Source organism: Ciconia boyciana, chromosome 2 (assembly GCF_034638445.1).
Source record: "Ciconia boyciana chromosome 2, ASM3463844v1, whole genome shotgun sequence".
NCBI lineage: Eukaryota > Metazoa > Chordata > Aves > Ciconiiformes > Ciconiidae > Ciconia > Ciconia boyciana.
This window is the reverse complement of record NC_132935.1, coordinates 10,713,691-10,737,779: the sequence shown is the minus strand read 5'-3', so window position 1 is coordinate 10,737,779 and position 24,089 is coordinate 10,713,691. Positions and strand designations below refer to the sequence as shown.

The following is a 24,089-nucleotide window of genomic DNA, read 5'->3' as shown; positions in this document are numbered from 1 at the left end:
TCTGCAAACTGCCCAAAAGAACAAGCTCTCCCACCTGCTCTGTTTCCTGAGCAACTGCTGCCTGATTCGAAGACCTATGAAATCAAAATAAGTTAAAAATAGTCTCATGAAGACCCCATGGCCTCTACCTTGGACAAAATCTAACTAATAGGAGTTTTGACTGTATAGAAACTGCGGGAGTGGGCATTTAATTAGAATAAGTAAGTTGCCTAGAGAGAAGTTAATGGGGGAGGGGGGAAATGCTTGCTTCTAAGAAGAGTAGAAACTTCTGATTACTATCTAAGTGCCCCTTTTTAGTTAATTTGCTGTGTGTGAAAGATTTTTTTTCTATCTTTGCAAAAATATGCTTAATGATAAAACGTACAGATAATCTTTCTAAAATGCTTATAGGTCTGAAACTGAGGATCTATAGGAAGTCATTGGCCTGCTTTTCTAAAAGATTTAGTGCCAGGAAACTGCAGTGCAAAATGTCCAGTTTTCAAAGTGTCTAAAAAGGATGTCCAAATATTCCAGCTAGTTACTGAAATAAGCATTTAAGTTCTATAGCAGCTAAACACCAGCTTGATTCACCTAGTTGCCAACTTCATGTGCCCTCCTGGGGCTTGCCTGTGGAAAGTGGGATGTGGGCATCAGCCTTGTATATAGGAGTGCCTAGTCCTACAGACCACAAAGGAGGGAAAGGGTTTTTAATAAATTGTGCAACAAAACCTTGAAAATGCAAGGTCAGGCTACATGATAACAGTCCTTTCTGCTTTTAAAATCAGTGAATCCTAGCAAATGTGATCACATCACTCATGCAGTACAGCTAATTGATTGCATGTTTACCTTGCACATCATTCAGGAAATTGGACGCAGCTGCGGTGAGCATCACTGCACAGAAGACTCCTGCGGGGAAGGCAGTAGAGTCAACATCTTCTAGCTGTCCCTAACAAATGGCACGGCTCTCAGCAGGTACTTCTACAGAGGCAAGAGGAAAGTGAGAACAAACAATGAGCGGAGAATGTAAATACCAGGCAGTCGAAGTGTAAAAGGGAACTGGTTTCCACAAGTCATGTTTTGACTGAAGCCCTGGAAGGGAAGGCAGCATGTACCTTGAAGCAATCACATTATCACAAAGAGCAACCAAAAAAACAATCCACAACTATTGCAGTTATTTTGAATCATTCATCTCAGCAATCCAGCTCCCCTCTTTACAGGAGAAGGATTGTGTGGAGGTGATAGCCCTCCAAGGCTTACCTTTACCATTACTGCTAACGTTTGCTGTATCTCATCATACATACTTAGTATTGAGCAGATTTGCCATCCTAAAAAAGACGTGGTGCTTCAGTGCACACTGCATTCATCAATATCACCCTTGCCTGGTTGAGAGCATTGAGCTCTGCACAGTGTGAGAGAGCTTCCCTCCTTCCCTCTGAACTGGAGGGAACACCAAGTGAGTCTTATAATGCGCTTCTCTGATCACTGACCCAAACCAGCAAGGTCCTGAACACTGCCTAGCACTAATATTCACTTTTCAGTTCAGAAGCAGGAGATAGTATGTCAGGATCTGCATATTTTAGAAAGAACTGTTTCGGTTTTCTGCCTTATGCTGAGTGTCTGTCTGTGGCAACACCACCTTCCCAAACTGTCCTGTGGACTACCTCTGAGTTTAGTCCACCCAAGAGACTGTCTGGGACCCAGACAGAAATAGTTCATGCACATCAGCAGTTTCATAGGGTTTTTCCCTATGTGCAGGCCCATACACCTGTGGTGTAACCAGAGCAATGAGCCACCACCTAGAAGGTTCCCCTTCTAGGAGAACCACATCTGCATCAGCGCACAGCATCAGCGCATCCCAGCCAGGGGCGGGAAAGCAGGTCAGCACAGCGCTGGGGATGGCAGGTACTCCCAAATGGGTGAGCCATGGGGTATGGAAAGACCTTGCAGACCTGTATGCAAGGTGTTAGGTTAGACATGTCCAAAATAATGGTATTAGGACAAGGAGCAGGGCAGGTTGGCCTCTTTCGGGGGCACAATAACCAGAGCACTGTTGACTGCTTGCCTTCACTGAAGTGAGAGTGCTGTCTTCGGTGGGCTGTGGAGCTGGGTCCTCTGCAGTAATGAAACTCCTCACATTTACAAATGCTTTTAACAGCCCGGCCCAGCAATGCCAAATCACTTGTTCAGCTTTACTGCAGACAAAATAAAATAGTTCTAGCAAGATAAGCATATCCTGGAAGGCTGGGATTTTCCAGCAGGGAGGGCCAAGTCTGTGTTGGTGGCAATTGGCACTGTTGCGCTTAACTCCACGGACAGGTACCAAATGACCATAGCAGAGATTTTGGCAGCAGAACAGCAGTCATAATAAATGACTCTGTGAAGCCTTGCATGCACTTCACCTAAAGTATTACAGCCTGCCCTGCACCTCCAAAGCACTCCAGAAGTGTGGGATTCTGCTTATCAGCACAATGAGCCAGCAAAAACCCACCAGGAAAGTTCACCACCACCCTCAGTGGTGTTAAAGCAGCAGCCACCTCACCCACAGCAAGGAGAAACCCCAACTACCTTTCCAGAAGGCTCCCATTTCTCCAGCTCCTGAGCCACCAGCCCCAGGGGAAGGAACCACGGCATCTGGACCAGGCTCCGGGGCAGGGGAAGGTTGGCACAGTAACTGCAGCCACAACTGAGCACAATAAAACTATGAGTGGCTTTTGTTCTTCCGGCTGCAAACTGCAAGGGCTCCCAGGCATTCTCACCCTGTTCCACCTGCCTGGGAAATCGGTGTTTGCAGAGAGACAATAATCATGGTGGTTATTGTCACTGCCAGGCCCAGGTTTACCAAGGGACCTTAGAGAAGCTGCAGCACTTACGGTGGTACGTGGCATGTGCTTGGGCTGACGTGTTGAAGGAATAGTCATTCTGCTTTGCCCACTCATTGCTAGGGTGGCCTCCTCCTGATCTGGCATCCTTCAGATGTATCCCCTGCGCACATGTTGACTTAGCCAAATTGCTTCTTACATTAAAACCTTCTGGAGCTGGACTTTGTAAGTCTTCAGATTCCCACAGATGTTTGGCGTGGGAGTCCTGGACTGGCCTGTCCCAAAGCTAAAAAATATGTGCAGGTCCAAACTGGATTTTGCCCCAGCCTGGTTGAAGTGGTGAGCTGCTGCTAAACTTGCCCAGCAGACTGAGAAGAGGGGAAGGGAGCAGGAGTCAGGCTTGTCAGTACTTGACCATTTGTTGCTCACCCTGCTAGGTCAAACATAAACTGAATCATGCTGAAGAGTACAAAAATAATGTGGAGGTGTGCCCTTGTGTGGGTGAAGCTTGGTGGCCCTTCACCAGTTTGTCCCTGATGCTTTACACCTAAATAACTTGTATTCAACATCCCAAGTACATTCGATAGCTGAGTATTTCTGAGAATGCCCGGGTGCCTGGTGACATCTTCAGCTGCCTACCTGCTCTCAGCCAGCACCCAGTGGAGGCTGAGCCTCCACACAGTAACTCGCAGTGTGATTTCATTGTATTTTCTTTAATCTCCGCAGAAAACCAAAGGCTGTTCCTGCCCCTGGAACCAGATCATTAGCTGGCAACCCAGACTTCACAGAAAGAAGCAACATGACAGTGGTAATGAAAACAAGACAAAAACAAAAAACTGTGAACATTTTTATTGCCACTGGAGCCATCAGCATCCACAGAGTATACGCAGAGCTGTCAGCAATGCCTCTCCTCATTTGGGACCCAGTCAAAACAAAGCTCCAAGTCAAATTTCTTGCCTGACCATTGCATCAATTTTTAGTTTCATTCTCAGTCATGGCCTGCCACTGATTACATTATGAAATTCATTAGGGAAGAGAAAATTGCAGTTATTTCCTTGATGGAGCTGAGTGGTGCTATTGCAGAATAGCCAGGAGCAACCAGGGAAAACATGCCCATTAGAGGCTGGTGTAATCCCATTGGGATCACAGCCAAGCAGTCACAGGACAAAGCTGCAATGTGAGAGATGCACTGACAGATCATGGGGTTACTTTTTAAAAAGCAGGGTGTTTTGCAAGGCCTGATCTTTCGGGTCATATTGAGAAACAAATGTACACAGAAGCCTCAAGGAAATGGAAAGAGTGAGAGACTAGCTATATTACAAAGGTTTTCCTGCTGTAGCTACGTGTTCTAATAGAAGGGCCTGGTGGCATCTTTTATTGTTATTAGTGGTTTAATTAGGAAACATGTCATCTCACATCACCCAGTTCTCACCTCACTGCTATTAAATGGTTCACTTCTTGTTCTCACAGTAAAGGTAATGTCAGAGCAATAATATACATGAACAGAGGCTGCTCATTTTTATTTAGAAAGTGTTAGACGGAAGAAGGCACCAAGATCTTCACCACAAACTGTCTCTCACGTTAGCAGAGACATAAATGAAAAATAAATAAAAAAATCTCAAGGGAAGCCTTGTTTCATTCCCACAGAATGGTTGTGATTGAGCACAGGTAGTTTTCACAAGGCAATGGTTTTCTTTGTGGGACTAATTTGAACAATTTCCCACAGAACAGAGCTGCCGTGCCGGAAAGTTTGAAGCCATAGGCTAAGGACCCCAAACTGGCAGCATGAAGGGGCGCAAAGCCTGCACCGGTCCTGACTGCCTTGGATAAGAGCTCAGTGTAATTCTCACAAACCACAACTGACAAGGTGCACTGGGAGATTGGAGGGAACTTGTTTCTTCTGTTAGTAACCACAGGAGTTTCTTGTGGTTGGTAGTTCTGAGAACGGGAAGCTGGACAAGCCGTAGGTGCGGGAGATTCTCGCTGCCTCTGGGGTTACCCACCCAGCCAGAGCTCAACTGATTAGGAGGGTATCGGAGTTACATAATGACATTTCTGGGCTGTTTTACTGTAAAGATGTGGGGGGCCTCTTTGAAGCGAGGGGTGGGGGTTGCGGATAGCAAAACCACAAGAAATTGAATTTAAATGGGAGAACAATTTAACAAATTCGTGTCATTTATAAGGTACAACAAACACATATATTTGTATAAGTAAAATATAGCAAGTCAGTATTTAAAAACTATTGAATCTATTACTGTATTTAGACTGGGAATTCTGCTTTGAAAATGCCTATAAAATTGCTTGGGATCCGTAGGGATCCATCTTTTCTAACATCACACATCTGAAATATTGACATCTATCTTTGAGCTAATCTCTGAGAGCTCCAGAAAAAGAAATTAAAAGCCCAATAAAAGAAATAGGCACTTTTAGGATGTTCTTAGGATGACAGTTTCAGAAGTTTTCTTCAGGATGCATCAAACTCTTCTGCTGGTCTCCAGTGGCTAGCGGGAATGTGTGGTTACTAGCCCAGATGTAGATATCTGTGCTCTAGATGCCTGTATTTACCCACAGGAATCCCATCCCAAATGTCCTAACATATGTTTAATAACAATATAATAATGATAACTTTCAACAATATTTTCATGGGAACTAATTCAGCTTCCTATAGAAAGTCTTTTCCAGGTTTTTGCCACTATAGGAGGCATCAGCCACCTCCAAATTGCTTGTCAAATGGATGTCCTGTGCAGGATGCATCCATCAAAAGCCACCAAATTCAGGTTTTATGAGGCTAACATGTCAGAAGGCATTGCCACCCCTTGCAGTGGAGTTACTGCACATCGTTTTCACAGCAAGGCTGTGATGTAGCTCAGGTGGTTTTGCAGACAGAGTGGTTTTCTGTGTGGAAGAACTACAAGCAACTTACCACAAAAATGACCATGAGGGCTCAGACTACCTGAAAACAGGTCAGAGAAGAGCCAGCCTTCACACCCTTTCCTACCTTCTGAGACCAAGTGTGGCAATGGTTTCAGTAATATACTTTTTTTTTTAAATAGGGAATTATTTTGAAAATACCCTTATTTTCAAATAAGCACCAGCTCCATAAAGCAGGGCTATGATTTCTCCAGTGTGTTTCTTTCCTGTTAGGTTCTTCATCCATAAGGAAATTCAAGTCTCCTATATACTTCCTACAGTATTAAAATTGTATATGGATTTCAGATGGCAACATTCATTAGACACTATCAACTCACATCAACATGGGGAAAAACCTTCTTCCATCATCTCATTGGATGTGGGAAAAATAACAGAAAAGCTGCAATTGTTTAGATGTTTTGTGTGATAATACTTTGAGAGACAAAACATTTCTCCTCCCAGCTCTAAAGCCATTGAAGAGATTTTCCTGACACACTCTAAAATGATTTATTGTAGGTCAGAGGGCAATCGCAAGAGAAAAAGATCAATCACACAGGAAGAGATAAGTTTTTCCCTTGATCTTGCTTTTTAGAGTTAACAGTTTCACTTGTAGGATTTTTAAAATTATTTCAGGACTCTAAATTCGTCAGTGATTGTATGGTTTGGAGTTTGCTTATGGTTAAGTCATTTTATATCAGAAGATGTAAGTTCATGGTTCTGACCTTACAAAAGCAAAAATCCAACCATTGCACTATAGCAAACAGTTAACTGAGATGTTGTTGTGAATAAGATAATTTTAGTGACTGGAAAAAAGTTCTCTGTGGGTGAAGAGAAAAATATAAACTAGTCTGCAGTACTCAGAAACACAACCCAATGGTATTCTCATAGAGCTGCATATTATGGTCCCATAGATGCCACACCGATTCATCATGATTAATGTTATATCGCAGAGCTAGTCCCAAGGGTTGCAGTAATGATTGGCCACTTTTCATGAGGAGCTGTGAAATGTTTTTTTTGCTCTGCTTGCTAGACACAGAAATCACTTAAGTGCAATAGACTGAGCAAAGCCGATTACATTCACGTACAAATTTACTGCATTCACCATGCAAATGTTTTCTTTCTCTCTACTATTAACGAAGAACATTGTCCTTTCATTTCTCAGCGAATTAGTCATGCAGATCCTATTGCCTGTCAGGAGAACAGCAGGGCTGATTCCTCACTAACCATACTCAAAACATATCCTTACCTGGTAATTGATATTTATCATACTGCAAGTATGAAGAAATAGGGAATACAATGGGTTTGCGTTCATTGCAATAACCACAACATTTGGGATTGTTTTTATTAGCCAGATATAATCTGCATAGCTGTAGTGTCTACATGTCCCAGCATGAGCAGAACTGTAGATGAACTCTGCAAGAGACAGAACCTCCTCCAAACTGTTTTGAAGTCAAGTCCACAGAAGATCTGTAGCATAAGAGATGTTACAGGAGTCAGGACAGGATAAATGATTTGGTTATGGCAATGACCTACTCAGCCAGTGACAAACAGAACCAGCCACATCAGGTTATGTGGCTGGCCTTAGCAGTCAGCCAGGTCTGATCTAGTGGTGTTGCTTCTGGCTGTGCTTCTGATTTCCACTCTCTCCACATGTTAGGCAGCTGGTGCTATGCTCTTCCTGGCAAAGCCCAGGTCTCAGGAAACAAAGTTGAGGGTGTGCAAAACAAGGTGACATGTAGGTTCTTATTTAGAGATAGGTGCATGGTGAGCTTTATCACACATGCAAATCAGGAGGAATGAACTTCAGCACAAGCCTGGAGCCAACCTGAAACTCACCTCCCAGACCCACAGAGAAGCCTCTTCACTTTTGGCCCATACAACACTCAGGCTAAGCAAGCCAGAAAGAAATTAATCACTTTCATTCAGATGAGCTGATAGCAGATGCTTAAGCCTGGGTTGCTAAGGGTATTTTATGCACCAAAATCCCATTTTTAGGTACAGTGCCATGAAAGTCTCCGCTATTTTTGCCCTAGGTAACGTCTGGCACATAGTTGTCAGCTTAAGCAACATATGACATGGAATGGAATGAAATCACACCCTCACCAAAAGTAAGAGCAAATCACAGAGAACTGCCATGCAAGCTAGAATTTTATCCAAAGGTTTCACTGACACTCATCCAGGAAGGGTATCCAGGTCCACTCTGGCAGAATGAGCAGCCTCCAAAGAGCCCAGGGTCCCAAAGTGGCACTTGGAATGCAAGTGCTAGGAGTTGTGATGTTAAATGTAGTTGCTTATAATGTAGGCATATATACCTGAACACACCTCTACAAAGTCAGTGGAGAGATGATCAATAGCATGTACGCTCTTTAGGGTGCCATACACCTCAGCCTAGATAGACCCCTGACTCTGGTGAGTCAAATCTCACCCTGAACTCCATTGGCTGCATTGACACATCTCCATAGACTGTCACAGAGATCTACTGCCAGCCAGCTCGGGTCCAGACACCTACACTGTTAACATCTAAAGTTAGAACACATTAAACCCATCCTTAAAAACTCTCATTTGAGCCTTGGTGAACAATGACAATATAGAGAATGGCAGAGTGAGAAAGCAAGACCACATGAATGCTAGTTTCCATAAATTTGCTTCCTTCCTCTCCCCCACAAAAAAATCAAAAATTTTATGTTACTAAAGGCTAGGAAAGATTAGGCCAGTGATCATTACTGCTTTTTGTATTTCCGTAACAAGATGGAAAAGGCAACTTATTAATTTATATTGTATAGCATATCTACAACTCAGTTTACAGCCACTGCTCTCAGTGTCTTATTTTCTTCATGATAAATCATAATAGCCTTCCAGGAATGTTTCTTATTACTAGATTTGTTTTTTGTCTGCTGGAAAATAGCTGAGTAAATAATTTATCCTCTCAGATTTTCAATAATGAAATAAATTATTCAACATTAACTAGTAAAAGACTTACCTTTTCCACCTTCTTCAGTTCTCTTCTGAAAGCTGGCTCTCTCCTAAACCGCACCTGAGTTAACTACAATTTACCAAATGTTCAGGTTCGTTGGCATTGGTCTTGCACTTGCACCTTTGCACTGTATTTTCCCCAGGCTACCTATATATCAGTAACATACGTTTGTGACCAATTAGTCAATCTTTTTGGTAGAATGGAGCTATTTCTTTCTGTTCCTGTTTTTTGCAGCATGTGAAGGAAAGCACCTGAGTCATTTGGTCACCCTGGGTATGCGGGTCACCCTATCATATGAGCCACCTTGGCCGCCACAGTCAGCTACATCCCCCCTGTCATCTGGATTAAACTCCTCGGCTCCCAGTGGAGCGTGAAACGCGAGCGCTGAGTCAAAATATCCTTGAAGTCAGTGGAAGTTAAACTGAACATATTGCAGACAAACAAGAGCATTAGATTCAGGATATGCTTAAATTCAGCTCCACATTTGTGAAGATGTAATACTTCATCAGAGAAGATATCTGTGTAGGGGTTTTTTTTTCCTATTATCCAGATATGAAATTCATCATGCATTAATTGCAGGTGTGGCAAAACTATATCAAGGTCTGTCCACATCCATCAGTGATCATAATCTCCTGAACATGGTGATGCTGCTGCTCTTTCATTGCCTGGCTTTTGGAATACACAAAGTGTCCTTTGACAACACATCTATGGTGATTCATCCATTCCCCTTTTCAGATGATTTGTGAGATTAAAAACTAGAGAGAATTTGTGAACACAATATTGCACTAATGTGTTTCCCCAATACTATAGGATCCACATCAGGTAGCCAGTGTGGATACACCAAGGGCTGGTCAATGGCAAGTGAGGTGAGCAGAGAGCCAAGTTAGTCACAGTCCAAGAGGAGCCCCTGCTGATCACTGGAGGCATTGCAGTGAGTACTGAGGCAAAATTCGGGTACTTTTCACCCAGCCAGGCAGAGAAACTGTGTTAATGCGAATTGAAAAGAAACAGAAAAAAGAAGATTCAAAAGTAGTTGGAGAATGAAAAACTAAAATGGATTCAGTCAAATATGCTTTCAATTTCAGTTGGTTTTGCAATGGGTATTTTTACAGTTGGGAATATCTGAAAATTGTTTCATCCAAGTGCATTCTTTTATAAGACATAATCAAGAAAACACATGTGCTCTTGTGGTTTATCTTTATCTACCTCCATTAATCACCCGAAATAAATATCACTTGTCAGACAGACACAATAGATTGAAAGATTGGCATGAACTTCTGATGATTTCATAGTGAACTGGTAAAACTAAAGAAAACGTCACTTGTATATAATGATTTTATTTCCTTGTTGTTTCATATCTTGGTGGTTGAATATTCTATATTTCCCTTTCCCCCCTCCCCCTCCAAAAGGAGGTCCAACTGTGTTTGCATTTCTAGGGCCCACGATCAAAAGTTGCCCAAGATCAAAAATGAAATCTGTGTCCCAGGAGAGAATAAAGCCTGGTTTCCATATTGCCAGGCTCAGCTCCCCCATAGGGCCACAGACAGTGTCTGACTCTTGTACCTGAGGAGCATACCTGTTCTGTCCAGAGATCCTGCAGTGCCTGAACAGTCTTCAAAGCAGATGCATGGACTGGAACCAACAGTGTTCTTCAGTCTCCTCCACTTCTCACATGGGCTTCACCCATATATAGGTTTACAATCCAGATGCAAAGGACCTCATCTTCTTGCATATGTACTTGCTTACTTATAACCAGTTCCATCTAAACTTGATTGTTCAAACAAATCACATATACATAATGATGTAAATCATACCAGTATCTGCTGGTTAAAAGGCTACATGATACCTTCAAGCAGTGCCGTGTAGAGTTTAGGAAAAGACAGCAGGAGACTGTACAGTCAGTGAACACTGGGATTGTACCCACATATGTCTCACACACATGCAATATCACCATCTCTTCCATTCAATGCAATTCATCTTAACTTAGAAAAAAATTAAGATGGACAGCAAAAGGCATCAAAACACAGTATGTAACAGGTTGAAATTCAATCAAATGTTTGATTTGGGGCCCAAGAAGTGTTAAGACTTACGAATAGTCTGTGCAGGATGGCCACTAGCATCTACAACGCATTATGCACCCTGCCTAGAGCCTGGAGACCAAAAGCAGAGAAGATAATCTGAACTCCCTGATGCTTTTGCTAATGTAAATCTATAGCACTCATCTTCTCCTGACACACACAGCCATGGCACCTAAATTCTAGGATGTGCCCTCAGCACCATCATCAAAATGCAGGATCTTTGCGGCTCACACCACTGTTCTTGCTGTGCATGCTCCTACTGAGATAAAGTAAAAAGATAGAGTTGCAGATAGGAAGCAGAGCACCCTTCTCCTCTTGAGAGAAGAGGGATGTCTATGGGAGGAGAATACAAGTTGCAACTTAGCCAGGATGCGGAGATTTGAAGTGTCAGGGTTTTTTTGCAAAATGCTAGGAGATCTTTTATAAACACAAATAGTCAGGGCTCTTTTTTATCTCTGGTATGTTAGCTGGGAACTCTATCAGCTTTATACTTTTGGTGCCAGTCAGCGCAGAAAGAATGCTCCTGCTAAATCACCCACACCCTCCCAGAAGCTCCTACACTATTCTCTAGAGACCAGAGTCTTACCTCACTTGACTTAACTTAGATTTATATCTCATGGTGGTAGTGTGAGCACAAACACATAAAGCTGGTAGGGTTTAAGAGCACACAACATTTTTTTCCAAAATCTATATGGTTAAATTCCTACCATCTCTTTGACTGCACACTAATCCAAACAACAGCATTAAAAAATTTCTCTGACTGTGCAAGGACAGGGGCAGCCTGTTTCAGTAGTGGTATTACCTGCACCAAATCTTCTCAAAATTTTGCAGATGTCACTGTGTAATTTTTCTAAGATTGGAATATACTGGAAGATTTTCATCAAAACAGTCTGGGTTTGGGAGCTTTAGTTCAGGGAAGGAAAAATATCAAAATCAAACAAATTTGCTTGTAAAATTATGTAAAATTGAATTCATTTTCCTGCAGGAAAAATTAAAAAGTTTATTAAAAGTTAAAGTTTAAAAAGTTTCATTGTGGAAAAACCTTGAAATTTCACTAGAGAATTTTCCAGAATGATATACTGTACTATCACTGCTCACGTATCACAATACAACAGAAAAGCTCAAAGCTATTGTCACTTTTTGGTCTGGCTTTTTAAGCCATTAAGAGTAATCAGCTTATCTTCTCTAGCTCAGTGTCACCTATTTATATAGCAATTATTTTCCTACTTTGTCATCACATTTGAAATCAAAACAAACTTCAACCCTTCCTGGGGAATGGAAGTTCCAAGTTTCACCCCACACAGATGCCAGTCAAGTGTGTCTGCCCAAACTTGTGTCCTCCAGCCTCCCGGACCATCACTGGAGAGGAAGAGCAGCCTGGTTTCCACGCAATCCCAGCCAGCCATGATCTCCTCTGTGACAACCTTAGAATCATTTAGGCTGGAAAAGACCTTTAAGATTATGGAATCCAACCGTAAACCTAACACTGCCAAGTCCACCACTAAACCATGTCCCTAAGCACCACATCTACACGTCTTTTAAATACCTCCAGGGATAGTGCCTCCACTTCCCTGGGCAGCCTGTTCCAATGCTTGACAACCCTTTCAGTGAAGAAATTTTTCCTAATATCCAATCTAAAACTCCCCTTATGCAACTTGACGCCATTTCCTCTCGTCCTATTGCTTGTTACTTGGGAGAAGAGACCGACCCCCACCTCTCTACAACCTCCTTTCAGGTAGTTGTAGAGAGCGATAAGGTCTCCCCTCAGCCTCCTTTTCTCCAGGCTAAACAACCCCAGTTCCCTCAGCCGCTCCTCATCAGACTTGTGCTCTAGACCCTTCACCAGCTTCGTTGCCCTTCTCTGGACACGCTCCAGCACCTCAATGTCTCTCTTGTAGTGAGGGGCCCAAAACTGAACACAGTATTCGAGGTGTAGCCTTACCAGTGCCAAGTACATGGGGATGATCACTTCCCTAGTCCTGCTGACCACACCATTTCTGGTACAAGCCAGGATGCTGTTGGCCTTCTTGGCCACCTGGGCACACTGCTGGCTCATATGAAGCCGGCTGTCAACCAACACCCCCAGGTCCTTTTCCACCAGGCAGCTTTCCAGGAACTCTTCCCCAAGCCTGTAACGTTGCACGGGGTTGTTGTGATGCAAGTGCAGGACCCAGCACTTGGCCTTGTTGAACCTCTTACAATTGACCTCAGCCCATCAATCCAGCCTGTCCAGATCCCTCTGTAGAGCCTTTCTACCCTCCCGCCCAACTTGGTATCTTCTGCAATTTTACTGAGGGTGCACTCAATCCCTTCATCCATTTGTGAGTTATTACGTTGGGTAATAACTCCCAAACTTGTGTCCTCCAGCCTCCTGGACCATCACTGGAGAGGAAGAGCAGCCTGGTTCCCACCCACTACAAGCCAACTGTGACCTGCTCTGTGACAACCGAGGTAGCAACTCCCTTGTGTCAAGGTTACAGTTACAGACAAACATCTGCTAGAGAGGTCTGTTATGGCAAGCAGAGGTTAAGGTTAAAGTTAAGACCACCAGATAAAAAGTAAGAAACAGAGGACTGTAATAAATTTAATTTCAGGTAAATTTCAGAGGGCATCTGCCCAAGGCAAGAGCATGCTTCATTAAGCCACTGTCACAGTGCAGAACAAAGTGCTGAGGACAAGGGGATGAGTTGCACAACCTCAGGGCTCACTTCATGTGGCCAGAGTCTAGTGGGAAGTAAAAGTGCCATTTTCATCTAGAAACTACTTTTCTTTACACTGCCCCTTGCTGATACTGAATTACAAAAAACTCAACACTGACCAGAGCAGGAATGGTCTGGCCACTCAGCTGTGTCAGGAAAGACTTATGCTGCTGCTGGTCCTGTAAGGACGTATATATATATAAAGCAAATTGGAAAAGTTTGGACACAAAAAACAGAGCAAACTGCCTCAGAAAGTCAGATCTGAGATGAGCACATAGGCCGAGGAGGGGATAGTCTCTAGAGATGTGTGCATACTCACATTACAACTAACAACAGTACAGCTGTTCTTTGTTCTTGTTGAAGGATGAAGAAAGTATGTTTATAGACAGATGTAATTAATGTACAACTCCAGCTGTTTAAAAGGAAACTTGGAGTTACCCCACGTATCCTCAACATGTTATTCCATATGAAACAGCTGAACCTGGACGTCCTCACCCACAGGAGAGCTAGTGGTTAGCGCACTCAGAGTTAGTCAAACAAATGTGAATTAAGGTCATCTTAACTCTGAATAGGAGCTTCTGTCCTGGCTTTTAGTTACACTTGACAAATTCATTTCCATTTCATACCTTTGTTAGGCTTAGGTTCATCTCCTGATATCCTGTGGTCAGTGTGGGGATAGGAAGAGCTTATTAACTTCAGTGAGTGAAATGCCACTGAATCACAGCCTTCTTCATCCTGTTAGTACAAATTTAGAAACGCCCAGTGATCCACAATGAACCAGCTCTGGATTTATCCTAATGCATGCAAATGGTGACCCTTGCTCACTTTACTTGTATATGATCAACAGCTTTGGTTTCCAGCCAGCTCTAAACATGTGAGTTTTTCTCATGACCTGCTACCTATTTAAGTTATTAGAAATGCATTATGCAAGCATTAGATCTCAAAATGAGTCTGAACTCTCACAACCTTTCACACTGAGGATGTGTCCTCCCTTAACCCTGCTGCACAGCTATTTGCTTGAGAGCATTTCCTTCTCTCCCGCTTCTGCCTGCACAGAGCAAAATAAAGAAGCAAAACAGCTCTACAAACGCTAAAATGCTATAAGTGAACAATAAATTTATAATTGCCTTCAGACGATTTTTCCCTAGCAGAGCTACCTGGCCCCTCAGTATCCAGGGACTGCAGCCAGGCCAGCCAGGGGGTGGGATTAGGTCAGCATCCCCTTATTTCCCCAGTTCAGCTCAGCACAAGGTACGGGAATAAGCTCAGGCCAAAAGGAATGCCATCACAAGGGTGTAACACCAAGCACCCTGATGCCTATTCCTACACTCAACTACTAGGCACGTGAAGCCCAGCACAGCTTTGATTACAGACTTGCAGTACAGATACTGTGATACAGAAAATCAGAGCATGTAACAGCCAAAGGCAGGGATGTAGGATCAGGAGTTTGCAGGTAAAAAGCTGGGAAGGTGATGAAGTATTGCAGGTCAATATGCTCCTTACTGACACTTCAACAAGCAGAATACACCTTGCCCCAAGGTCCTTTTTCTGTGGGAGAGGTACCCTTTATGGTGGGCTGGAAGTACAACTTAGTTACTTTATATGGCCCACTCTAAAAACTACTTCAGGTGCTCATAACCTTTGTGAAACTTATATTATTTAGGCTTATTTTTTAATATGCAGAGGCAAACCAGTGAATCTCTGGAAAAGCCGGCCAACACCTTGCAAATATTGAGTAAAAAAACACAAAAACAAAACAAAAAAAACTAACAAAAAACCCCAACACAAGAAAACCCTTCTTTTGGTACTAGCAGATTTTTGTCATTTTATTTAGAAAATTCTGGGGCCAAACTGGCAGTATGCTGAATTTGCAACGCTACATGGCACCAGAGGTGGTGGTAATTACAAATGAGTGTACCTAGAAACAGAAGGGGAAAAAAAAGAGCAAAGAACATGGAACTGAAAAGGCCAAAACAGCTCTGACCCCATCAATCCACAGCAAGCAATCCGATCAAGCTAGAAAATTGTCCTTTCATGAAGGCAAGCAAAGATACTGAAAAAGGTGGCTAAAAGCAGCCTTTTCATCAGAGAATCACAAACCTGATTTGATAATATGCATGTAAGTGAAGATCAAACTAGTGCTGAGATTATGACCAAGACATTGAAAAAAAACGTCATTCTAGATAGAATGAAACTTTTGAGAGAGATCTTATGACATCTGACAAGATATCATATGAGAACTCAAAAAGAAGGAAAATGACGCTTTTGAGGCTTTGAGAACAGAGTTGCAACTTGTGAATCAACTGTGTTGTTTGGATGGTTTATGGAATCCTTAATTTGAGGCAAAAGTTGTAATGGAGAGCCAAAACCAAGAATAAGATTGCAGAAAAGATTCTGACTTCAGTTTGGAAAAGGCAATTAGACCATAAGTGGAGAACACCATTTGGAGATTGAAAGCTCTGAAGGAAACCAGGTCTCATTCAGAGTGATACCTAAGTGGATACCTAAGTGATACCTAAATGGAGCAGAGTTTTACCTTACACACTAACAGATTCCTTATTAATTTTAGACTGGGTGCACAGAGCAGTGTGATACCTGATTTACAACACAGAGTGTGAAGACAGAACCAATACCATCAATGCTCAGCTCGTACAGGGGATGAATCACTCGTGAAGAGGTGGCATGTAAGTATGATGGGACAGTCACCTGGCTGGAGAGGTGGAACTGCCCAGACCCTTCCCAGGAAGTGTACTACCCAAAAAGGTATCCTTGCTTTGAGTAAAAACTTCGCTTTTTAAATTAAGAAAACTCAGCTTGGTAAGCCAGGATGGAAGGAGCAATATTTACACACAACTATCTCCTCGCCATGGCCCCTGCTCTTCCAGGGGGTCCTTGCTTCCAGCCAGCATGATCACTTGTTGTGTGGCAGCAAACACTGCCCAGTGCCCTCTGCTCTCTAGAGAGGTTTTTCCATTCATTCCTGAGGCCTCACCAAACTCATCACAGACTCAGCACATCACAGCTGCAACTTCCCAGGGTCCAGCTGCATCCTTGATAATGCCACAGCCTCTGTACCTGTTGATGCCCTGGGTGGCTCCCGATGGAAAGGAGAAGGAAAGGGTCCAGGGATGGGAACAACATTTGGCCAGTCTCCTTAGAGGATCATAAGCATATCTGTGAAAACCAAAAGAAATAAACACCCCTATCATGAGGGCACATAAATTGAGATAAAACAAAATCTTTAAAAGATGAGGTTTACAATTACTTTGGGAGAAGGTGCACCTGAAACATAACAGACTGCCACTGGGCGAGTGCAGATCAGAAGAGGACTTCAGGGAAACAGGAAAAGAGAAAGCAAAAAATAGACACAGATAAGGAGATTAAAATTAATTCTATAAAATTAAAATATAAGGAAAAGTAGACTAAAATATGGAAATTACAAAACAAAACTCAAAATATCCAGGATGTAGAGAAATACCGTAAAGAAAACAATACAGACTAATAAGCTCTGAGTAATGCTGTAAAGAAAAGGCAGTTTTAAAGGACCAAAATAGTAAAACAGAAGCAGCCTGGAATGATAACTCCAGAAAATTTAAATCTATGATCCAAGACTGATATCAATTAATTTGTATATGCTGGGGGAAGAAACTACCTATTCATTCTAGATTATTATCCTTTTTATCCATAAATAGCATTATTAGAGAATACAACCAGTAAACATGCAGTCTCACATGTAAAATCTTTCTTTGTGAGCCACAGAATACCATCTGCAATAATAATGGGTCATGGACCACAATTGCCATGACTCTGTTTTGCAAAAAAGTTTGATTTAAAAATAGCATTATTTCAGCTCTATGATAGCTACATTTTATTGCTGCTATAAAAAAAATACTTTTAAAAGGGTGCTTAAAAGAGATGAAGAACCAGATCTGGAGCTGTATTTGATGCTACTAAACTTCAGAGCAGTACCTTCTGAACAGGGCTGCCACCTGCAGAGAACACTTCAGCCCAGACTGGCAGGTTATTTTAGGTGCTGATACTAAACGCTGGGGCATTTTCAAAAAAAGTGAACCAGAAAATTCACCGTGATCGTGAATAACATGAATTTAATGGGGCCACAGGACACCAGACTAGTATATTACATGAGAGGACAATAGTCTCTTGTGAAGTAGCCTCCCTCCCACAAAGAGATTACTAATGGAAGACAGACCTACAGCTTCTGTAACAAAAGGAAGAGGGAAAAAAAGAATTAGTCGGAACCCTTGACATCAAAACCAGAATCAACAGAAGTGAGGGATAAAGCAAGGGAAGGGACAACGCTGAGCAAAGCAGAGCTAAAACTCATGAGATGCTTCAGACATCCACAGGACAGAGGTGGTCAGCTCGGAGACTGGTTGAGACCTGGTGATGCCTCATTAGAAATCTCTATTTTGCCTCTGAGTGGGGATGAGTTGTTAGAGTAATTGGCTCTTTAGGAAGCTTGAGATAAAATATGACATACTCCCTCCCAGCATGTTTGAGTTGAAAGCAGCTGTCGAGGGAGTCAGCACTGATGTCAGTGCCTTGAACAGCACACAAAGATCCCCTGTCCTTCCTTCCAAGCTCTTCCCTAAAATGCCTTTTTGCTGATCTCTTGTTGCATTAAAGAAACATCATAGTTCTACACTCCGGACCCAAATTCTCCGTAGTGCTGTCCTAAAACCACTTCCTCTCCATGGTCCAAGCCTCTCCTTTTTCAAATCTCCTTATTCCTCTGCTCTCCACAAACATCTGGGACGCTTACAGGCCACATGTTCCATTTCCTTCAAGGCAGTAGGGAAGATGGGGACCCGCTGCTGCTATGGATTACCCTATTAATACACTTGGCAGGGCTTTACACAGTGAATTTAAAGTGTTTGGTCCAGCTGATACCAAGTTCAGATTCCTACATGATGTTACAAGTAGTGTTTCTGAATTTTTTAATGTATTGAAAATAAAACCTAAAAATGCACCCTGTACCCACTTAAAGATAGGAAGGAATATTTAGGTTACAAAGTTAGTAAATACCTGCTGAAATAACAGTCACATACCCAGCCTCTTTTTTGCACATTTTAAAAATCCACTTTTAAATACATAGTGCCATACTCAGCCTGCTTTTCCCATGTTCATTCAGTGCACAGGACAAAACTGGTTTGCAGCTGGTGCTGCCTCAGCTGTAACTGGAGGTGCAGGGAGCCATAGCCTGAGCACACACAATACACCAAGGGCTCCGAAAAGCCATGGCCCGTAATTAGTGGTTATTGAATCTATCTCTGCCACCAAAAATGAGAATAATAGCTTAACTTCATCTTTCGGCATTAGTGAGAAAATGTTTTCTTTAGAGTTGGCATAGCATTTGACTCCTAACATGATAGAAAAGCTCTTGGAAAATGAGCGATGCTGCCCGCGGAGGATGGTTTGCGTGGGTCTGGTAAGATGAGCATTACACTGACCATGCTGAGCTGTCCAGTGTTAAATGAGCATCATCCATGGGAGCCCCAGGAGGTCCAGGGGTCTGCGATCACATCATTAAAGGTGACTTGTTCATATGAAGAGATCAAGTTGGGGCTGCCTAGACAACTTTATCTTCTTTATCTCCTAATTTGGGAGTACTTAAATTTGCCACCACGGTAGGCTTCTTTCAATACTTGCGAAAGGGACTGTTTCAAAGGCTTTAATAAATATTGCAAGGAACACTTCTGAACTACTGTGCCTGAGGTCACAGGTCTCATTTGTCAGAGCCGATGGCCAAGTAGCTGCTTCTTTGTCCTAGGAGTGTCCCAGGGGCTGAGATACGGCTAGCAGCAGAGGAGCAGGCAAGACTTCTTTGCAGTGCTAAGAAACTGCGCCTGGCTTCTGAGCTTTACGCAGTAACCGCTGCAGGGGGGCTGCGTGGGGGACATCAGGTTTGTTGAAAGGAAGGATATTTCCCCTGTAAATGTGTCCTGGTTTCGTCTGGGATAGAGTTAATTTTCTTTCTAGTAGCTGGTATAGTGCTGTGTTTTGGATTTAGGATGAGAATAATGTTGATAACACACTGATGTTTTAGTTGTTGCTAAGCAGTGCTTACACCAGTCAAGGACTTTTCAGCTGCCCATGCTCTGCCAGGTGCACAAGAAGCTGGGAGGGGGCACAGCCAGGACAGCTGACCCCAACCGGCCAAAGGGCTATTCCATCCCATATGGCGTCATGCTCAGTATATGAACTGGGGGGAGTTGGCCGGGGGGTAGCGATCATTGCTCGGAGATGGGATGGGCATCGGTCAGTGGGTGGTGAGCGGTTGCATCACTTGTTTTTTCCTGGGTTTTGCTCCTCTCTCGCTCTTTTGTTGTTTTCCTTCTCATTACAGTTTATTATTATTTTGCTGTTGTTGTTACAATTATTAAACTGTTCTTATCTCAGCCCACGAGTTTTCTTACTTTTGCTCTTCAGATTCTCTCCCCCATCCCACCAGGGGGGAGGGTGAGCGAGCGGCTGCGTGGTGCTTAGTTGCCGACTGGGGCTAAACCACAACAAAATGGAAGGGGAAAGAGAGGAACAGGTATAATGTGCTCAGCCTCTCCAGCTCCTGCCAGGAAGGAAAATCAAGGGTTAAGTCTAACTTCCATTTCAACCTACCACAGAGGGGAAAAAATGGGCATTTTAAGTGGTTATCTAGGGTTATAATAAAGTCATTTTAAGGGATATTTTAAAATTACTTACACATGATTGAAACTGGATTAAGAAACTTTATTCACTTGTAACATTGACTATACTCCACTTGACCACATGCGGTAAGTGATTTCAGCTTTGGCCAGGCTTTGGATCACCTAAAATCCCAAGAAGCACCAAGGATAAGCCATGCAGTCACAAAGGATCACTAAACATCAGTTTAGTGAGCAGGGAAACATCTTAGTCTGAATGGAGATTAATCTGAGCAAGAAAGCTTTACGTACGCGCAACAAGGGAGAAACAGACTTCTGATACCTAGGACCAAATATCAGCTGAGAGAGGGTTAAGAGTATTAAACACGAGGTTACGATGGAATGAAGATAAAGGTATCTGATAAGCTAAAGCAGCAGCCTTTCTGTCTGTGTATGTACCACAGATCTGAATCTTCATTGCTTTCCAATTGATTTTCACCTGTGATAAGGTGGGTGTAACATACTGAGTTGGCAATAATTTACAGCCCCTTTGAAAGGGTGTAAGAGATGAGCGTAAATGATTGCCAGGAACCAGGGCGTGGTGAGAGATGCAATGACCGGCTTCCAACACAAGAAATCGCTCTTTTTTCTTTGTGTTTAATAACTTCCCAGAGGGACACACCACACTAATTTCTAGTCCTGGGAAAACACATTTTAAAGTTATGATATTATTATGTATCAAAAAGCTATTTTGCATCATTTATTATTTATTCACTGAGGCCTTGAGAGCACTTGAGTTTCATCCATGCATGCAGAAAAGATACAACCCAGTCCCAAGAAATTTATTAGCTGAGACATTTGCTATAACTAAACTTGCGTCAGATTTACTTAACAGATTTCTAAATTGATTTAAATGGTGCAAACCTTTCTGCAGACAATGTAAACTTAGCTTAGATGTTACTTACAGAAATTTAATATCCATAATTACTGACTGAAATCAAGTAAACTGAAGTGAGACTCTCAAGTTTAAGATGTTTATTATGTGGGTTGTGTATCTGGGATGTATAAATGCATTGCAAACAAAACTTTTCAAAGGCATCATTTCTCTAAAAAAGCAGTTTTGAAAGAAGTGATCTTTTATGTCTAGAAAACTTGTAAAACATTAACCAGCTTTTATCCCATCGTTTTGCTGCCTGACTTTATACTTAGCTGCAGCTGCCTAGATTTTTATAAGGTGTTAATAAATCTACCCATACTATTTTTAAATAATTTGTCAGAGAAATGCTTTCTCATTCATGCCATGAAGACAGAATCTGTCTGGGAAGTACTTGGCTGCTATACAGATGGGCACTGTAGAAAACCCCTTGATAAAGATGCTGATTGTGTTGTAACCAAAAATAGTTTCTGCCTGTATTAAGGACACACACTGAATGGAAAATCTGACAGTGAAGAGGTGCTTAGCACCTGTGCTTGGTGCTAATTAGGGACAAGCCAAAAGTAGCTTGCAGCCTGACAGCCTCTCTGCTCCTTCCTCCTCTTCCTCATATACAAATTTAGATATAGCTGAATTTCTGTGGGCAAGGGGGATGGGCTAGACAGCTCCCATGAAATCCCTTCAGGCCCTGATTTCTACTGCTTTACACGGAGAAGCTGAACTTTCTTAAGAGAAAAGAAATGAGGGCAGAGAGGGGGAGATAAAGAGGGTGGAGGAGTAGCCAAAAAAGCAGAGCACCAAGGATGGCTGACTGCACAAGCAAGATGGGGGTATAACTTAGCAAAACGACAACTTCTGCTGCAGTGGGGACAAACTCTGGCCAAGATGGCTGGACATTATGTCTGTCTTCTTGAAAAGGGTAAATGAGATCTACAGACCTTCCTTAAAAGTCACTGCTGCTCGCTGTGGTAGCCCAGAGAAGACCATCACGGGTAGCTGAGCTTTCCACTGAGGTCTGAATGTCTTAGTAGATCCTCTTCTGCATGCATTTTTTGTTGAGGAATTGGAGTCAAAGACCTTTACACCACATGAAGTTCAAAGTGGCAGGCTCTGGCAGTGGGTGGGTGAGAAATATGTTAGTACACAGATCTGGGAACCAGCATACCTGCATTTAGTCTAACTTTAATTTGCCTCTTGAGATAGAGGTTTGTAGTCCTAGGTCAGAGACTGTAAGAGCAGTTTAATACACTCCTCTTTCCATTAGATGACTAAGTGTTTAGGTGAAAATTATGCCATTAGAAACCACCATTATCAAATGGAGTATTTGCAAGTTAGAATTTAAAATGCAAAAAGGGACAATAAATGTATCATTTGGAGATGCAGGATTCAGAAAGTCCTAACAGAGACATGTTCTTGGCCTGAGTTCTCTCAGTGCCGCTGTCAATGCTCCTTTCCATCTGTGACACCAGGCAGCCGCTGCATCAAGCCCAAACACTGCTGATGGACCAGGGGCTCCCCACTGCCCAGCCCAGGGCTCCCCGCTCAGAGCCACAGCCACCGGGCTGCACAGTCTCACTCAGGCTTCCTGCTCTTCTCAGGGACCTGTGAACCTTCCACTCCTAGTGATGGATTCAAAATGCAACTTGTGCCCAGTCTTCCTGCAAATGCCCTCCAGGCATGCTTGGCAGGATAGTCTCCCTGAGACGTGAGGACAGCAGGTTCAAGTGCTCCAGGGTGCATGACTGGCTGTGAGCCACAGCCGTTTGATCTCACGTGAGTTTACGTGGGAGAAAGGCACTAACTGATGAAACAGCTCAATAGCCAGCCACAGTCAGGACTGTGCGAACCATGAAGTGACACAATTCTGCATGTGTTCATAGCATATTTTATCTAGTTATCTCAAAAAGCTTTCTACATCCTGCTTACAGCAATGGAAACAGATACAACTTTCACTCCCAGGTTTACCAAGGGGCCAGTGAAGGCTCCAGTGCATTTATGGATGGAACCTCAATTTACACGGGTGTAGGAAATGGCACCCTTGGCATTGATGGCTTCCTATTGAACAGGGAATATTGCAGCTAAAGTGAGTATCCAAAAGACATGCAGCAATGGCCAAACAAATGAGCAACTCCCTTGGACTCACACTATCTGCCTCTTTGCATTTCCATACTCGGGGCCTGATCTTGCTTCCATTAAGAAAGATGGAAACACTCCAAGTGCTTTTGGTGGGAGCAAACGCCTGCCTCTATACACTCCAGCCTCCTGGGGTGTATATACTGTAGACTGTATTCAAGCTACGTGCCTGTATGTATTTCCTATGCAGTTTCAGTTTTTATAAACCTCTGGAGTTTGCAGCTTTGTCAGCAATGACAATGACAAGTTTTTTTCCAACTGGTGTGTTCCCAGGGAAAGTTTTTATTTTAAAGAAATGTCACTTCCCAATGAAAAAACTGTTGTGCTGAAAAATTCTTCACTGGCTCTATATTTTGAGCTAATTTAAAGGCTTATCTTGCCTTCAAGTGCCCTGCACACTCAGGAAATACTGAATTGAAACACCTGATACTACAGTGAGTATACTCTTTGCAGTCCATCTTCTGCAAGAGTTAAAATGCACCATTGTGGGTCCCCATTCCAGCTGGAGAGGGACAACAAACTGTCCCTGGTCATTTGTTCTTGCTCATCCTGCACAGACAGTAGAAGTAGTAGAGGCTTCCAGTTCCTTTTCTGGCTGCTTTTTGGGACAGAAGATAGCAACTTTTGGAAGGTCTTCTATACATAGCACTTCAGCTCTGTCAACGTCCTCAGTATAAAAAGGAAACACTTATAAGTAGCCTTTGAAGTTTAATGGAAATTCACATGACTTCTTCTAGATTTGCATATATTCTTGATTCTGGCTTCTTCGGCTCACGCTATGCACTCCTCCATGAATTTCCCAGTCTTTGGATACTGACATATAGCATATGTTCCCCATTTAGTTCTTCCTTAATTCTTGTTGGCATCGTGTCTGTGGCAAAGGAGAAGCAAAACAGTTGCTTTGAGAGAAAATATTTGTTTG

The 24,089-nt window shown here is 42.8% G+C and overlaps 1 long non-coding RNA gene across 1 annotated transcript in view; it reads right to left on the bottom strand.

Annotated features, from left to right (window-relative positions):
* Positions 1–8,736: 8,736 nt before the first annotated feature.
* Positions 8,737–24,089, bottom strand: part of LOC140647363 (uncharacterized) — a 69,098-nt gene continuing 53,745 nt past the window's right edge. Inside the window, exons 12-13 of the long non-coding RNA XR_012040721.1 lie at positions 10,259–10,449; positions 8,737–8,751 (exon numbers count right to left, since the gene is read on the bottom strand). This is a non-coding gene — a long non-coding RNA (uncharacterized lncRNA). The remainder of the gene's footprint in view (positions 8,752–10,258; positions 10,450–24,089) is intronic.